This window comes from Ambystoma mexicanum, chromosome 3p, assembly GCF_040938575.1.
Source record: "Ambystoma mexicanum isolate Mex_15411 chromosome 3p, UKY_AmexF1_1, whole genome shotgun sequence".
In the NCBI taxonomy this organism is placed as follows: Eukaryota; Metazoa; Chordata; class Amphibia; order Caudata; family Ambystomatidae; genus Ambystoma; species Ambystoma mexicanum.
The window spans coordinates 199,355,480-199,371,150 of NC_090925.1; positions in this window are offsets into that span (position 1 = coordinate 199,355,480).

Below are 15,671 nucleotides of genomic sequence, written 5' to 3' on the forward strand. Positions count from 1 at the left end.
AGGGAGACAAAGGACACAAGCATCAGGCTACTGTACAATGGTCCCCTAGACAGGAAGCAATAGCAGATGAGCACCACTGTCAAAGTACACTTCCATCATGTCCCTCCACAACACATGGGTCAGTCCAGGCAAAACACACACAGTAACAGGCATGGTGCATGCAATGGACATTTCCATGCATGTCCAATGGACTCTTGAAACATTCAATGATATGTAACTCACATGCATCATGGCTCATGCATATCACATGCACACACTTCACCTCAGTCACATCCATCTGGCCCCAAACACACCGAACACAGGCGAAACAAGGGTAAGTTGGGTGCGTCACTGAATCTGTGCATTGTCACACACATGTGTCATGCATCCATGCCATGCACAAGTCACAGACACGCAGGTCAGGCACACAGACATGGCTACCATATATGTACCTGGCATCAGCACCCATCCTTCACCCCCATCCATGTCCAGGTACAGAGACTGGCATGCTCTCATGTCCAAAATCTGCATAGGGCTCCCCATGCCGCATTTCAACACATGCAACAACCATGTGGGTCACACATCACTGGTCGCACATGCATTACCATGATGTCCCTGCACACATACATGCATACATGGCCCATGGCACACATACAGGCAAGTATCATAGAACCAGCACACCGCAACATGCCCTGTCTCACACAGTAATGCTTGGACACATACCGCTCAACTCCAGACGGGCCTCCCTCTCAAGGACCTGGGCGTGGAGCGCTGGGCGTACGCGTTCCAGGACCCTCTTCTGGATGGAACTCATGCGGCCCCGGCCCCCCTCCACGAGGCGCCGGGCCTTCACAAGGGTCCTGGACCTCAAGTCCTCCCAGCGCTTCTTGATCTTCTGGACGTTGCGGGTTGCCACCCCCTCCGCGCTGATGGCAACCACACAGTCGGCCCAGATCCTCTCCCGTCCTTCCTTGCTGGCGCGGGACGATCCAAAGAGGGCATCATACTGCCCCAGGACATGCTCCACCAGGACACCAACTTCGGTGGCAGTGAAGCTGGTGCCCCTCTGCCCCTCTGGCCTGGGGTTGCCACTGGTGCCAGATGTGGAAGTGCCCGACATGGCAACCCCAGAGGCAGGTGTGGGTGGGCAACTGGGTCCTGGGGCTGGGCTGTGGAGCGATGTAATCCCAGTTGGGAGTCTTCAGTTCCAGCAGGGGTGGACACAGCAACTGGACCCCTGCAGATGGCTGATGTGCAGGCACCAAATGGCAGGGCACAGTGGCAGCAGGCAGGCAGGCAGGCAGGCAGCAGCAGATAGCACGTGGGAGGCTGCTCGGGGCACTGGGGGGCAGTAACTCGGCCTTCTGGGCAGGAGCGTGGTGTTCCGTGTGTTTTCGGGTGGCCAGCTTGATACGGAGTGATTTGGCACGTGAAAATCCTGCACGTCAGCGTGAAATCCGAGGAAAGGCCCTTAGCGCGTAAGCGCGTCAGCACGCATACGCGATTCTATTGGACCAGAGTCCCTCAGCGCGTAAGCGCGTCTGACGTGACCCGCACGGGCGTTCCCCACTCAACAGGTGATGATGGAACACACGTGGAAATACTGCACGTCAGAGTGTCATCGCGTGATTGGCCTATGTACGTGTATTTCATTGCGTGTAATTGGACAAAAGTGTGCGTACACGCGATTGGCCTATGTACGTGTATTTCATCGCGTGTAATTGGACAAAAGTGTGCGTACACGCGATTGGCCTATGTACGTGTATTTCATCGCGTGTAATTGGACAAAAGTGCGCGTACACGCGATTGGCCTATGTACGTGTATTTCAGGGGTGCGCGGGCACTTACACACGCAAGTACGTCAGCGCACCTGTATGCCTGCTGCGTGGGAATTTCCACACGCTATTGGAGTGGGAACTAGATTCCAGGCGTGCGCGGGTCACACGCTCGCCTAGAACACGCGCAAAGCATTAATTTGCGCACTTTTCAAATAACAAGCCAGATGCCAGGATGAACATACCGTTCCTAGCAGCAGTGGCAGTGGGCTACCAAAGGAGGAGGAGGAGGAGAGTCAGGGCCAGAATATTCACACCCAGAACCAGCCTTTTCGGGATGCCTGATGACCAGGTGTGTGGAAGGTACAGGTTTCCACCACACATAATACTGGACCTGGTGAGTGAGTGGGAGGATGACCTCACATCACCCACCCTGTGCTCTCAAGCACTCAGCCCCCTGGAGAAGGTCCTCAATGTACTGCACTTCTTAGCCACTGGATCATTTCAGCGGACAAGTGCCATAGTGGGTGGGGTGTCACAGGCCACCCAGTCACGCTGCCTACACCAGGTCTTGGACATCATCACTGCACGCCCATCAGTCCGCAGGCACATATACCTGCCCAGAACACCTGCTGAAAGGCATGCTGCCGCCCTGGATTTTTACGGAGTGGCACGATTCCCCAAAGTGCTAGGTGCCATCGACTGCACCCATGTGGCTCTACGTCCCCCCAGGGCATCTGAGCACATCTATAGGAACCGCAAGCACTGGCATTCCATCAACGTGCAGGTAGCATGTAATGCCAAGGGAATCATCACCTCAGTATATGCCAACTATCCCGGGTCCACCCACGACAGCTTCATTTACCGAATGTCCACCCTATGCCGGGACATAGATGCTGGGCGGCATGGCGATACATGGCTTCTCGGTGAGTATGTATGCCACTGCACATGCATGCATGTTGGATACTGAGCAAGGTCACAACCCCACCAATGATACCAATCACCACCTCCACAGGGGACAGTGCCTACCCTCTCAGCCCCCACATGATGACGCCAATTCGGAACCCCACCACGCCACCCGAGGTAAGATATAACACAGCCCACATTACAACCCGAGGCATAGTGGAGCGCACATTCGGAGTGCTAAAGTCACGCTTTCGCTCCCTTGACCGTTCTGGCGGGCAGCTGTTATACGCTCCCCCAGTAGTGTGCAGGATCATAGTGGCAGCATGTGTCCTGCACAACGTTGCAACACGCCGGGGCCTGCCCGTGGACATGGTGGTGGCCCCACATCCCCAACCACATGCACAGCCGCTGCGCATGGGAGGGGAAAGGGCACGAGGGGAGGCAGCCCGTACACAGCTAGTGGCTAATTACTTCACATAGTATTCACTCCCCTGTGGAGTGCACACTGGCCTGGCACATTCCATCTGACAATCAATGATGACTCAACCTGACACTGATCCTGAATGTCTGGAGATTCAACCGTGAAAAGCATATCAGCCTGAGATTGTTCACCTGGAAGTGTTACAATGTGTGCATTCCTACCCACACACAACACCAATGCAGTTTTGTGAAGGAACACATTCAAGCAGCCAAAATTAATACCCACTTGCTAAATGCAACAAGAGGACAGTGCCATGTCACCCAACCCATCCCCAGCACCGCCACACAACACACCGTGCCATGTCATGCTATGTGCAGGTAAACAAAGTAATCCCCACAACGTGACAAGTGTTGCGATGTACAGTGTCCCCAATTGAAACTTCCTACACCTGAAATGCTCACTGTAATGCAGGACAAACAACATACTTGAGCACGTACTACCATAAACATGACTTCAGTAATGTAATAAATCAGTTGTCTCACCACCTGGATATGCCTGCACTCCCACCACTTCCAACTGAACAGTGTTGGTGCCATGTAGAGTTGTAGGTGCACTGCTGCCAACAAGGACCCCATCTCCAGACTAGAGGGCCTTGTGTAGACATGAGGAAGGGACCTGCAAATTGGGAGGCAGACACAGATGATGAGTTACACATCAATGCAACATGCAGTGTACAACACAACAGCAATATGCACTAGGAATGTATACACAGTATTGACTAGACTACCCACACATGTAGTGGGAGTCCAATGTCACCATGTACTTCAATGTCACTTGGGCACACCCTTTGCAAGCCCATGGAAACGGGAAGCAGGAGGGGTGTGTGTGACTCAAACCCAGGCATCTGAACCTAATACATGACAAGCCTGCATGTGCCCAGCCACAATGCAGCGTATGCCCACAGGAACCACGGAAGCCAACAATTTGTCCCAAAAAAATTGGGAAAAATATAAAAATAAAAATAAAAATAAAAATTTAAAAAAAATAAAAAGAAAAATAAAATCAAAAATGGCCATTAAAGGGCCCGGGGGGGTTGGGGAGGCCACCCAGGAGGTCCGAGGTCAGGGTGCACACCAGAAACCACCTGTGTGGATCCTGGGAAAAAAAAAACACCTCCATGGGCTCATGGCCCACACGGCTACCCTATTGTGGGAGTATCACTGCTGTCGCTATTATCACCCTGTGCAGCTGCATCCGGAGGTGGTTGCACTATGGGAGGCAGCCCACGCAAGGCCCTACTCTGTTCCTCCATGGCTGCAAGCATGCGGGTGTGGTAGGTCTCGTTCTGGAGGATGAGGGTGCGGAGGTCCCCATGCAACAACTCACGGGATGCCCGGACCTCCGCCCTCGTTGCTTGCATCTCAGCTGAGAGCGTACGGGTGAGACGCTCCAGCTGCTGTTCTGTCCTTTGGTGTGTTGAAGCCTCTAGCTCAACAAGAGTCGTCCTGAGTTGATGTAGCTCCTGCCTCAGGGCTTCCCTGTGGCCCTGGGACTCTATGGAGATGGCCTCCTGCAGAGTCGCCAGTGCCGCCCGCCTGTCCCTGTTGGACGCCAACATGTCCTCCCTGTGTGACTGGCAGATGGAGTCGGTTGCCTGCTCTAGTCGCTCCATCAGCCTTTCAGGGGGGACAATGGAAGTGGCCACCCTATCCATGGCCTGAGCCATCATCTCGGATGATGCTGCCTGTTGGGTAGCCATACCGTAAATGGATTGCTCCCATACGGTATTGCCAGGTGGCGTACGGCCACCACGTCGGCGGGCACCACACCTGTCTGGGGCAAGGCGGACTGCGCCTTGCTGTGCCGGCACTGCCTGAGGCTGCAGGACTGCATTCCCCCTCTGATCTGCTGGCCCAGGAACAGGATCAGATGTCGCGGAGTGTGACCCTGCATCCGTAACCACCAAAGGCCTAGCTGCCAACACTGACATCCCCATTGAGGGTTCTGACCCTGGTGCAGGTGGGTGGGACAGAACAGATTCCCTCCCTGGAACACTCACCTGCGACGGCACGTAGGTCTCATCATCCGAGTCAACAGCTGAGTACAGCTCGGGGGAGGTGCAGCCAGAGACACCCCTTGAGAGCACGACCTGCAGCACTTGTGGGTTTTCACCCACCAGCACACCACGTCCCTCACTGGTGGTTGGTCGGCCCTCGGACCCCTCCTGGCTCTGCACCATCTCCACAACCCCAGCAGTATCAGGTGCGTCTTCCCCTGCAATGACATAATGATAAAGAAATGGAAACCCGCATTAGCACCATGGCACACAATGAGGGCTGTGAAACAAGAGAACCAGTACTTGATTGACACATGTCCCACATGACTAAGACCCTCCCATGCATGCACCCTCACTGCGTATGAAGGGCAGGCAAATGGCACACACTCATTACACAAAGATGGAAGATGAACACATTTCATGCATGCTGCCTGGCAGTGGCATCACACATTGCCCTGTGATTGCCAGGTGACACACACATGCCATCACACAGATGGCATGTGCCATTGCTATTGAGTGTAGATGGAGAGGAGGGCAGCACTTATTCATTCTGTCCAGTTCCCACATGCAATAGCTTTTCTAATTCTGACAGGTCTGCTTTATCACCTGGAGCTGCCAGTCCAATATGGTCCAATTGCACAGGGACATGTGTGAACATATGATATCCAGGTAACAAAGTAACTCCACTTTACCATGGCCATGCCATACATGTGACTAGAGGACTGAGGAATGCCTAGTATAAGTGGTGGATAGCATACAATCTGTCTGATTGAACATAGGAAAATAATCAACAATGTAGTGGCAAGGTGACACTTCAAGGGCAACTGGCGTGCAGTTGGGCTAGATGTCTACTGTTGGCAGAAGGGATACTGCAATGGCGAAATGCAGCTGCGCAGGATGTGTTGCATGAAGCACATGGCTGACCCATTCGACTCAGGCGCACACACTCTCACCTGGCACACAAACAGATGCCCTCACACACACACCATGCACATGGATGACACACACATGCATGTGCACTCACCGGACAATGCCTCGTAATCAGGCAGATCTCCCACGCCTTGGATCTGTTCCTCCGTGACGTAGGTCCCAGCGACTGACTCATGTGGAGTGAGTTCCATGTCTTCTACTGGAGACCCACCTCCAGTCACTAGAGTTGCGGCATGACTTGAGGCCAGCTTCTTCTTTGCCCTGCGCTTTATGTCATTCCAGCGCTTGTAGCAATCATTGGCTGTGCGCCTCACGATTCCAAGGGCACTTACGATGTCCGCAATGGTCTGCCAGTGTGCCTGGCGTTGTGCAGGTGTGGTCTTGGATCCTGCAACAATGACCATCTCGTTATCATGTCCGGACACATACTCGACAAGTGCATTCAGTTCCACATCCGTGAAGCTGGGCTTCCTCGACGGATCGGACTGTGTAGCCGTGTCGGGGGCATCAGCCTGTGCCGGACGAGCACTCTTCCTCTTCCGCTTGGAAGGTGGTGGTGATCCTGAGTGTCCTGCGCCGCTCTGGACACTAGGGGCAGGAGCCCTGGTGGGCTCTGTATCAGGTGTGTGGGATTGCACACTCAGCATGGGAGTTGGTGCAGGCATTGGCTCTAGTGTAATGGTGTCAGGGGGAATGTCAGCAGGATGGACTAGGACCGACACTGTCCTGGCTGGGTGTGTGAGAGCTGGGGTGGATGGAGCTGCAGCTGCCCCTGCAGCCTCTCTGCCCTGCCTACTTGGGGCAGCAGATGACCTTGCTGCCCCAGATCCACGTGGCATGATAGCATCAACGTGCACCAGCGCACGTGTCGTAGCCCTGCTGACCTGGAAGTCAGCCATGGAGTCAGCCAGGTCTGGTGCCACAATGGGCTGGTCCAACAAGGGCTGAGCATGGATGGTGTCAGCCACTTCAGCCTCAACGGGAGGGGGGGAGGGGGGGGGGGAGGGGGGGATGATGGGTGCCCTTGACTGGTCCTCCACACATGGGGGGACAGGCTCACCCTGCAAGTTACGACCACGTCCCCTACCGGATCCACCACGGCCACCACTTGTGGCTCTTCCACCTTTGCCACCCTTACGGAATCCTCGCCTCCCAGCCATGGCACTGATATTATTGTGCGTATGGGAGTGGCTTTAGACAATTGTCCTGGGAAATTGGGGGTCAAAGGGGTTGGGTACCAGATGGTAATTGTACCCTAGTGCTCTAGCACGGCTGATTGTAACCCCTGGGGAAAGATGACAGGTCACGCAACGCACAGGAGGCCCAAAAAAGGGAGATGACGTGCACTCAACCCCTCCTAGACCACGTGTGCAGAAAGAAAAACCTGCACTACGCTGTGGCACCCAGTAACACAAGAATGAACGTATGCGTGTCACACGCAGCCTAGAATGACCTCTGAAGGGGTAGGCTACACACGGGGCAGCACAGAAGTTGGATACGTGCGTGACTCACCGTCTGCCAGGTAAAAGAGCGTGAAAAATGAGCGCGTTTGGCTGGCAATACCCCCGCCAAAAGAAGATGTGTACGCTGTCTGGAAGACAGGACAACAGTAGAAGGGGACACTGTTTGAGGGAACAGGCCCAGGTAAACCAGTACAAGAGGAAAAAAGAGAAAAAGCTGTCAGAGGTAACAGGGAGTACGAACTGGAAACGCCGTGAAGTAAATCGCGTGTGAAACGACAAGAAGTACAGAATTCACCCACTCGCTCTCCACGAAAAGCACGTACAAGGAAATGGTGTTCTACATGTACCTTATATACAGGCCCACACGTACAGCGTCACTTACGCGGCGTGTACGTTCACCAATCACACGCTTTGTCACTTCTGCGTGTAGATCCATTTTCACCAATCACACGCTTTGACACTGGGACGTGTCACGCAACAATTTCCTGCACGTGCAGGTGACTATAGGCGCGCATATGCTGTTGACGGGTTTACGCGCTAAGGGCCTTTCCTCGATTCACATGCTGACGTGTGGGATTTCACTCCCTATCAGGCTGTCCACGCGTTCACACACGAGAGACCACGCTCCTGGCCAGGAGGCCAAATTACTGCCCCCCAGAGCCCTGAGCACGCTCCCACCTGCCATCTGCTGCTGCCTGACTGCCTGCTGGCCACGTGCCCCACAGTGCTGGTGGGTGGGGGTGATAGGGGACATGAGTGGGGGCCTGGTGGAGGCTGCCCCTGGTGGCGGGAGGGTGGGGGTGGTGGGAGACATGGGTGGGGGCCTGGTGGAGGCTGCCCCTGGTGGCGGGGGGGTGGGGGTGGTGGGAGACATGGGTGGGGGCCTGGTGGAGGCTGCCCCTGGTGGCGGGAGGGTGGGGGTGGTGGGAGACATGGGTGGGGGCCTGGTGGAGGCTGCCCCTGGTGGCGGGGGGGTGGGGGTGGTGGGAGGCATGGGTGGGGGCCTGGTGGAGGCTGCCCCTGGTGGCGGGGGGGGTGGGGGTGGTGGGAGACATGGGTGGGGGCCTGGTGGAGGCTGCCCCTGCACTGCTGGGGGGTGGGGGTGATAGGGGACATGAGTGGGGGCCTGGTGGAGGCTGCCCCTGGTGGCGGGGGGTTGGGGGTGGTGGGAGGCATGGGTGGGGGCCTGGTGGAGGCTGCCCCTGGTGGCGGGGGGGTGGGGGTGGTGGGAGACATGGGTGGGGGCCTGGTGGAGGCTGCCCCTGGTGGCGGGGGGGTGGGGGTGGTGGGAGACATGGGTGGGGGCCTGGTGGAGGCTGCCCCTGGTGGCGGGAGGGTGGGGGTGGTGGGAGACATGGGTGGGGGCCTGGTGGAGGCTGCCCCTGGTGGCGGGGGTGGGTGGGGGTGGTGGGAGACATGGGTGGGGGCCTGGTGGAGGCTGCCCCTGGTGGCGGGAGGGTGGGGGGTGGTGGGAGACATGGGTGGGAGCCTGGTGGAGGGTGCCCCTGGTGGCGGGGGGGTGGGGGTGGTGGGAGGCATGGGTGGGGGCCTGGTGGAGGCTGCCCCTGGTGGCGGGGGAGGGTGGGGGTGGTGGGAGACATGGGTGGGGGCCTGGTGGAGGGTGCCCCTGGTGGCGGGGGGGTGGGGGTGGTGGGAGGCATGGGTGGGGGCCTGGTGGAGGCTGCCCCTGGTGGCGGGAGGGTGGGGGTGGTGGGAGACATGGGTGGGGGCCTGGTGGAGGCTGCCCCTGCACTGCTGGGGGGTGGGGGTGATAGGGGACATGAGTGGGGGCCTGGTGGAGGCTGCCCCTGGTGGCGGGGGGGTGGGGGTGGTGGGAGGCATGGGTGGGGGCCTGGTGGAGGCTGCCCCTGGTGGCGGGGGGGTGGGGGTGGTGGGAGGCATGGGTGGGGGCCTGGTGGAGGCTGCCCCTGGTGGCGGGGGGGGTGGGGGTGGTGGGAGACATGGGTGGGGGCCTGGTGGAGGCTGCCCCTGGTGGCGGGGGGGTGGGGGTGGTGGGAGGCATGGGTGGGGGCCTGGTGGAGGCTGCCCCTGGTGGCGGGGGGGGTGGGGGTGGTGGGAGACATGGGTGGGGGCCTGGTGGAGGGTGCCCCTGGTGGCGGGGGGGTGGGGGTGGTGGGAGGCATGGGTGGGGGCCTGGTGGAGGCTGCCCCTGGTGGCGGGAGGGTGGGGGTGGTGGGAGACATGGGTGGGGGCCTGGTGGAGGCTGCCCCTGGTGGCGGGGGGGGTGGGGGTGGTGGGAGACATGGGTGGGGGCCTGGTGGAGGCTGCCCCTGGTGGCGGGAGGGTGGGGGTGGTGGGAGACATGGGTGGGGGCCTGGTGGTGGCTGCCCCTGGTGGCGGGGGGGGGGGTGGGGGTGGTGGGAGACATGGGTGGGGGCCTGGTGGAGGCTGCCCCTGGTGGCGGGAGGGTGGGGGGTGGTGGGAGACATGGGTGGGGGCCTGGTGGAGGGTGCCCCTGGTGGCGGGGGGGTGGGGGTGGTGGGAGGCATGGGTGGGGGCCTGGTGGAGGCTGCCCCTGGTGGCGGGGGAGGGTGGGGGTGGTGGGAGACATGGGTGGGGGCCTGGTGGAGGGTGCCCCTGGTGGCGGGGGGGTGGGGGTGGTGGGAGGCATGGGTGGGGGCCTGGTGGAGGCTGCCCCTGGTGGCGGGAGGGTGGGGGTGGTGGGAGACATGTGTGGGGGCCTGGTGGAGGCTGCCCCTGCACTGCTGGGGGGTGGGGGTGATAGGGGACATGAGTGGGGGCCTGGTGGAGGCTGCCCCTGGTGGCGGGGGGTTGGGGGTGGTGGGAGGCATGGGTGGGGGCCTGGTGGAGGCTGCCCCTGCACTGCTGGGGGTTGGGGGTGGTGGGAGGCATGGGTGGGGGCCTGGTGGAGGCTGCCCCTGCACTGCTGGGGGTTGGGGGTGGTGGGAGGCATGGGTGGGGGCCTGGTGGAGGCTGCCCCTGCACTGCTGGGGGTTGGGGGTGGTGGGAGGCATGGGTGGGGGCCTGGTGGAGGCTGCCCCTGCACTGCTGGGGGTTGGGGGTGGTGGGAGGCATGGGTGGGGGCCTGGTGGAGGCTGCCCCTGCACTGCTGGGGGTTGGGGGTGGTGGGAGGCATGGGTGGGGGCCTGGTGGAGGCTGCCCCTGGTGTCGGGGGGTGGGGGTGGTGGGAGACATGGGTGGGGGCCTGGTGGAGGCTGCCCCTGCACTGCTGGGGGGTGGGGGTGCAGGGGGACATGAGCAGGTGTGCAGGGTAGTCCCCTGTTTTGTAGGCTGCCTGCAGGGGCCGTGGAGGGTGTACAGGGAACACCTGTGAGGACCCACCCAGCCTAATCGCGTGTGACTTCCCACGCACACCTGTAATACACGTACCCAGCCAAATCGCGTGTGATAATTCCTGCGCACCCCTGTAATACACGTACCTGGCCAAATCGCATCCCTGTAATACACGTACACAGCCAAATCGCATGTGATAATTCCCGCGTACCCCTGTGATACACGTGCCCTGGCTAATCGCGTGTAAAACTTCCCGCCTACCCCTGTAATACACGTACCCTGGCCAATCGCGTGTTAAACTTCCCGCGTACCCCTGTAATACACGTACCCTGGCTAATCGCATGTAAAACTTCCCGCATACCCCTGTAATACACGTACCCTGGCCAATCGCGTGTTAAACTTCCCGCGTACCCCTGTAATACACGTACCCTGGCTAATCGCGTGTATAACTTCCCGCCTACCCCTGTAATACACGTACCCTGGCCAATCGCGTGTTACACTTCCCGCGTACCCCTGTAATACACGTACCCTGGCTAATCGCGTGTATAACTTCACGCGTACCCCTGATATGCACGTTACCCGCTTTGCGTTCCTTGTTTGGCAGCCCTGTAAACTGGTCCAGGGTTAGCGCAGCCCTTTGCGATGATTTTGCGATTTTGATGGCTTTTCCTTGCGCGAGGGCGTTCTTGGGGGCGTTACTGGCGCTGCTGCAGGGTCGCTGCGATACTCTGCGCCACGGCTGGTTTGGGAGCCTAAAATCCATGAATACGCTGTGCGCGGAAATCGGTTTTAGCGCACGTGCCTGGCGCAGACAATCGCACGCGGACACTCTGCGCCAGCCGCTTGCGACACTTTTCTGCGAAATTCTATGAATTACCCTGTTTAGCTCTTTGGCTCATCCAACTCCTTAGCTGAAATATATTCTGTTTAATTCAATTGCTTTTGTAACTGCGACACTGAATTAGAGGCCTTCCTCATTTATTCAAGACTGCTATATACGTAGTGGAATCTTTATTCTTTATTCAGTCCATATGTATCTATGAGGTATATATGTTGGCTCTTGCCGCTATCTATTCACTATGAGCATTTGGCTAGTTTCATGATTGCTTTGCTTCTTGTGTTTCATGCATCTTTACACGTTTAAACTAAGTATCTTCATCATGTTTATGGCATAAATCTCTTTATCGTGATCTCAAAATGTCACTTATCCTTAGTACTTCTTCATTCGTCATAAATCGTCTGCCTCTCGGGTCCGATTTATCTTCTATAAATGGAATCGATTCAGTTTCGTATGACGTCACCATTCATCCTGGTCATTCAGTTTCTTAATTTCATCAGGAATCGCATTCAAATGGTCATCATATTGTCTTGTATGCAGGTATGGTTTCCTTAATGGATACTTCACTTTCCATATTCTCTTAGGTATAGGTATTCTTATGGGTACTGCACATAGTCATTGCTCTTCTACTTGCCTCCTGATTGGTGTAGTATATGTCACATACTTTTGTTCATACTTCTCAGGTAATATAGGCAGGATAGGTGGAGTAGGGGTACTTGGCTCCTCCTTGTCAGGCTGAGATCCTGGTGTCTGCAGAAGCTGCTGAGCCCCCGACAATCCACCCAAAATGTGGCACTCTGAGCTGATACTATAAACTGCTCAGTTTACCTCACTTCCAGGGGAAAGGGGGAAGGGACAAATTAACAAACACCAGGCTGGAAGCTAAGACTAGCTGGTTCTTCACCTGTGGTAAAACATAAACATATAATACACCTTGTTATTCATGAGGCACTATACTAACCTTAAGTATCAATATCCTTTACCAAATAAAGTAAAAACCATACCTGGAACTTCTCTACAAAATGCCCAGAGAAGTGATAAGCTGACTAGACTTCCTTACTAGTTGACTTGAATCTCAACGATCATTCAGCCTTCTTAGTAGGTCCATGAATGTGAAATTAACTTTGCAGGTAATCTTCTTTAAACTCAAGAAGCTTGAACAAAGTCTTAAGTTCATTAAAAGTAAATGGAAGTTCTAGTGTTTCTGGAAAGTATTTATATTTCTTCTTATAAATTTCTTTTTAGAGTGTTTTTACTTAAATAAACAGTTCTTGAAACTTGCGTCAAAAATCTCACGTGGAAATCTCTTGAACTCGCATAGGGATCCAAACTGAGTGAAGATCGTTGAAACGCTGTAGATTAAACCGCAGGAAAAAACCACACGCGCTTATCCAAGGAGCGAGTAAACTCACACGCGCTGAAATCGAACCGCGAGAGAAAAAACCACACGCGCTTTTTCCAAAATGCGAAAACACTCACACGCGCTAAGTCGAAACCACGGGAAAAAATCCACACGCGATTAAACGAAAACACGCACACGCGCTGAAGTTCAACCGCGGGAAATATCCACACGCGCTTAGTCCAAGATGCGAGCACACGCGCTGACGACAAACCGCGGGTAAAAATCCACACGCGCTTAGTCCAAAATGCGAGCACACGCGCTGACGACAAACCGCGGGTAAAAATCCACACGCGCTTAGTCCACGATGCGATCACACGCACACGCGCTAAAGTCGGAAAAATCCACACGCGCTTAAAACAAGATGCACACGCGCGGAAATCCAACCGCGGGTAGAAAAAACACACGCACAAGAGTATCACGCGACACCAAAGAGCTCGCGCTAGATACTCAAGCGAAGACTCTCACGCGCAGGCTTCTGTTAACGGAAAAACCACGCGCTTGATAGAAAACGTAGCGTAGCAAAGCCAAACATGCGACAGCAATATAGTTCTTAGTAAATATTTTTCATATGAACTTGAAAATCAGATTAAATCTTCTACAATGACATTATAGAAAGAGTCTTGAGTTTTAAAAGGACTTATCTTGTGAAGAGTCTTTGAAACTTTTTTCTTCTTGGATAACTCGAAATCTTCTTACTCCTGTTCAGTGCCAAAATGAATCTCCGCAAGATTCCTGTTTGCTTTTCCAAAATAAGCCGCTCGACCGCTTGAAACTTGAAACCCCTGAACAAGTTAAGCAGGAGCAGCTTAATACACAACCTCTCAGCTGGGCAAAGATGATGAAAGGCAGTTTAGAATGTTCATTGTCTTCCCTATAAACAATCACCAGCCAATCAGAACTTAGACTGAGGACCTCCATCTTGGCTTGGGGCATTCTCCATAGACTGCAATGAATGTTAAGGGCAAAATTGGCTGTTTTAAAATTAAACTCATAATAACTTCCAAAAACCTTTCTATACTAATTTTCCCCAGACCTAATGTCTCAGAATATGTCACTGTATCCTAACAGTACCTGACACTCCTCTACACCAAGATGTCACTTATCCTTGGTGCTTTCTTGATGCCTTATAGAATGTCTGCATTCTCTGGTCTCTGCATCTCTTATGTAGACGTCAGCTCGATTCTGTGTGATGTCACCATTTGTCTTTGCCATTTATCTGCTCTGCTTCTTCAGGAATCTCATTCAAATAGCCATCATATTTTCCTGAATGCAGGTATGGTTTTCTCAATGGGTATCTTGCCTCCCAGATTCTCTTAGGTATTGGTACTTTCACTGGCACTGCACAGAGTCCTTATTCTGCTCTTTGTCTGTTCAACTGCTCTGTGTATGTCTCATACTCTGGTTTCCTACAGACAAGTAATATGGGCGGGGCAGTTGAGATAGGGGTATTTGGCTCCTCCTCTACAGCTATATGGTTTGAGTGTGTGGAGTGTGTGACCGGGAGTGTGGGAAGAAAAAGGGGGGAGTAGAGGAACAGTCTTTTTGATTTTTTGACAGGAGGGAATGGATGAAAAGTTGATTGTTTTTTTTTTAATGAACAGTAACAGTGTGAGCAGAGCATTAACAGAGGTATAAGGACGCCAAGGGCATGACCATCACTACCATGGGAGGAGAAACCCCTATAGAGTATATGTGTAAGGCCCTACTGCTGTATCGAGACAGACTTGAGAAATATCATAAGCAGTGGGTGACGGAAACAAGAGAAGCGGGGATGCCCCGCTTATGGCCAGAGCAGGGCTCCGATAATAAGGGCATGCTAGAGCATACGTCCATATTCCTAGCAGCTAAATATAAGGGGAAAAAAATACAAAAAGGAAGGAAATACTAGATCTTTGGAAAATGTTTGAAGACATGGAAGAGTGTAAGGGAGAGGATGGATAGGACGGTAGCAAGGGCGATTGCCCATGGAGAGAGTATGGGGCAGTGATAGAGTGTGGAGGGATATACCCACTGACAGCCCACCCCAGAGTGGGCTACACTAACCCAACATAAGTATCCACAGCAGTGACAGCCCCACCGCCCCCATATGTATCCCCTGTGAGTGCCCCAGCACATGCCAATGTCAATAAGAGGGACTTGGAGGTGGCATTGGCATCATCAAGAGAAGAATTGAAAAGACTGTGAACAATGCAAAACGTAGAGAAAACTCACAGACAGGTAGAGCAGGCACCAGATGGGTGGAAAACAGGAGATTTCCTATTCAGGATAGATAATACACCCATAATAAATGTACATGTAGAAAAAGAGGGGGAAGGAAGTGAAGGGGCTTACAGCCTACGATATGACAATCCTGACAGGTAGAGTATATTTGATGAGTCTGAGGGTGACGAAGATGAGGAGGCAGAACAAGTGCCTGAACGGACTCCACGGGTAGGAAGCTTATGACTGGTTGGATGGCAGTAGCAAGGAAAAAGGATAATGGAAAAAAGGCTGCGGGGAACAAAGTACGAATGCAAATGCCTCTTATACATAAAGAGGCCGGCAGGCCTTGATGGACAAAACAACCTACCAAAAGTGCTCCCGGCACTTACGGCGGGTGTGGGTAAGTGGATTCATGTATTTGAG